The sequence below is a fragment of the Rhamphochromis longiceps genome, linkage group LG8, assembly GCF_057381845.1.
Source record: "Rhamphochromis longiceps isolate RC_006_pf linkage group LG8, R_longiceps_female_GT1.1, whole genome shotgun sequence".
Classification (NCBI taxonomy): Eukaryota; Metazoa; Chordata; class Actinopteri; order Cichliformes; family Cichlidae; genus Rhamphochromis; species Rhamphochromis longiceps.
Genome location: NC_140564.1, coordinates 19,098,303 through 19,101,745, shown reverse-complemented (window position 1 = coordinate 19,101,745; position 3,443 = coordinate 19,098,303).

Genomic DNA, 3,443 nt, shown 5'->3' with positions numbered 1-3,443 from the left:
ACTCTCTAATCTGATCAACAATAAAATATGTGTTGTCAGCTTTGTGATGTGAATTTTTAACTAATCATCAGTGTCTATCATGTGCAGCATGTAAACGCAACTATGCTTCCTTTTTTCATTCTTATTTGACTTATTATCTCACTTTTAATAAGAAGATAACATCAGCATATTCTTGCATAATTTATGTATTGGCAAAAGGACCATCATTTTACAAAACAATGCTATAGATGTCATGTTTCCGCTGTGTGGCAAGTAGGGATTGGACCCAAGCGCAAACTCACAGGGACACGGGGGATAAATTCAACGGAACAAAAAAAACAAAAAAATCACTGGCGTACAGTTCACCAATAACTCAGGGGGCCGACCGTGCGGGCGGCAACGGGGAAACAGTTCTGGGGCCGACCGTGCAGACGGCAACGGGGAAACAGTTCTGGGGGCCGACCTCGACGGCGATAACGTCCAGCTGGTGGCCCGGAAAGTGGCCGGCGATTCCGAGGTGCAGAATGTGGCTTGGTCGGCAGCGTGGCAGCTGCAGGACCAGGCGAGGCTGATACAGAAGCTGAGGCTGGTGCAGAAGCTGAAGCTGGACCAGGCGACGCTGAAGCAGGACCAGGCGACGGCGAAGCTGAAGCTGAACCAGGCGACGGCGTAGGTGCTGCAGGCCACGGCGTGGCAGCCCCAGGTGGTGGCTGGACGGGCTCCTCGGGCCCCCCAGCTGACGTGGCATGAGGCTGGACGGGCTCCTCGGGCCCCCCAGCTGACGTGGCATGACCAGTAGGGACAGAGACCACTGGCTGAACAGAAGGCAGGTGGTGGAACAAATGACTAAGCTGAACACTGGGGAGATGGCTGAGCTGCACAGTGGGCTAAGGGGTGAGCTAACAGTAACACAGGAAATTTAACTATGGACTGGGCTGCTAACAGAGCTAATGGCTGTATCCCAATTCAGGGTCTGCAGCCTTAAAGGCCCCATTTTAAGGCCGATTACGTCACAGCGACGCGACGAAGGCTGTCCCAATTCGAAGGCTGCTCGAAATGCGGCCCTCAAATGCGTCCTTCATTTCCCTGAATTTTAGGGATGTGGCGGTGTAGACTTCGTGGCCCAACATATCCCAGAATGCATAGCGCGGCGGTTTGTGTGGATAATTTTGCCAAAAAAAACGGCAGATGAGGGGCGCCCGAAGAGTAAACTTTAAGTAAGTACTGAATATTATGTCACTTATGTGCAAATGTTTAATAACGAAGAACATTAAAACATTACTGTTGGCCACATGTCGGCAAAGTTATGTGACATTAGTGACGTTTGTACTAACTTGGTTTTAAAGCCTTTACTTTAAAATATACGCCGTTCAATAGCTGAGCTTAATCTTACAGAGAATGATCAAAGCTCATGTAGAAACAAACAAACAAATGAACAAAAGATTTTCTCCTTCATTTCTGTCAAACAAAGCTGTATGAAACGTTTCCAGCTGTTAGTATCATGGTTGCTAGGCAACTTGGGCAGCGCGACGGAGGCTAGACTGTCCCATTTCACAAGCCTCGCATTTCCGGCCTTAGCGGTCTTTGAGTACGCGGCCCTTGTGGACCGTTAAGGCTGCGTACTTTGAGGCTGCAGACCCTCAATTGGGATACAGCCAATGACTGAGCTATAGACTGAAATGCATGCAGTAGTGATGGTGGTGATGATGGTTGTGGACTTAACTCTCCTGAGCCTCTGGAACACAGGGAGGACTGCTGGGCGGGCTTGCCTGAGCCTTCAGCAGAAACAAGAACGGGTGCACGCACCTGCCGGACACTAGCCGTTCCCACCCCAGGAGTAGGTATGGGTGCGGAGACGGGCTGTATCCTGGCTGACCTCACCCTGGGGACCGGCATGGGTGCAGGGGTGGACTGGTTCACAGCCCCCCTCACCCTGGAAGCCAGGACAGGCACCGGCAACGGCTGGGCAGCTGCCGTTCTCACCCGAGGCGCTGGTAGGGGGTGCAGAGACTGACAGAGCCTCAGTCGGCCTGGAAACCAGAGCAGGGACCAACTGGGCCCCAGACTCTCACACCCGAGGAACTGATACGGGTGCAGGGGTACGCTGGGCCCGAGCTGCCCTGGGAGCAGAAACACAAGTAGGCAAAGGATTGGGCCCAGAAAAAACAGTCTTAGAATGGGCAGGCTCAGGGTTAAAATGTACTGGGTCAGCAAAAACAAACTTATCAAAAATGAATTTTGCACTTTTTCCACCACGCTTTACAGTCTTTGTTTTAGTAGTGTTTAAAGGGTTTGAAGAGTTTGACTTGTCCTTAATTAATCCCCCCTCCCAGGGAGCTGAATGAAAATAATTTTCCCAGTCATTGTCATCATCCATAAGGGAAGTTCCCCATGGATCAGAGGTGAGTTTATCGTTCTTCTCAGTTGTGGCTTCAGGTGGAATGTGTGAAAGGCAGTCATTATGACTCACCACCGGGAGTTGCTCAGCAGGTGAAAAGTGACGGCGGCGTGAGCGTCGCTTCCTCTGAGGTGAGGAATCTGACGGGGTGTACAGCTGAGCCTCTGACGTGCAGGACGGCAATGCAGAGGCTGGCGCATGAGCATCAGAAGAAAAACTGAGCACTCCCACCTGAAGCGGCCGAGGCTTGGGTGCGAGCGGGGCAACAGGCGGAGGCTTTTGGCAACTTCGGGGACCTCCGAAAGCCAGCCGATTTCCTCAGAAAATCCGCCCATAGTCAGGAGTGCGCCACGGCCTCCAGCGGAGCTCCTCCTCCAGCTGGGCAAAGGCAGCATCCTGACGCTCACGCAGCTGGGAGCGGTTTTCTGGGTCTGTGTAATGGTCGCGTTCTACCCTCATGTTTCGGCTGTGTGGCAGGCAGGGATTGGACCCAAACGCAAACTCACGGGGACACGTGGGATAAACTTGAAAAGCACAGCTTTATTGCTGGAAAAACAGCAGGCAGGATTCAGAGACAATACTAACACAGTACAGAGGAAACAGGAGGAACATGAGGGTAGAACTAAACCTAAGAGCTAGAAATCACAACCCAGAAGGACAAGAAATCTAGAAAAGCAAAACAGGACCCAATAAACAATAATATAGAATCAAAACACTGGGCCACAGGCCCAGGACCGTGACAATAGAAGTAAAAGACTTTACAGCTTTAAATTCTAAACCATCTGTGTCAGTAACAAAATAAATGCCAAAAATGAGATTGTGCTGCTTTTTGCTTAAATGTAACATTTTAACCTAATATCAAAACATTTCATGCACATGTATTTTTAAAGAAATTGTTTGCTAGAATATCAAACTAGCTGTACTCAAAGAAAGGTGTGGTTCAGCAATTGCAATCTTACATTGAGAAACAATATGCTAAAAATATTTGACCTGCACATTTGACCTGGCCCTCAAAAGTCTTAGCAGCCAGGTTAAAATGATGCATCTTCAATGAATTTGCCAATAT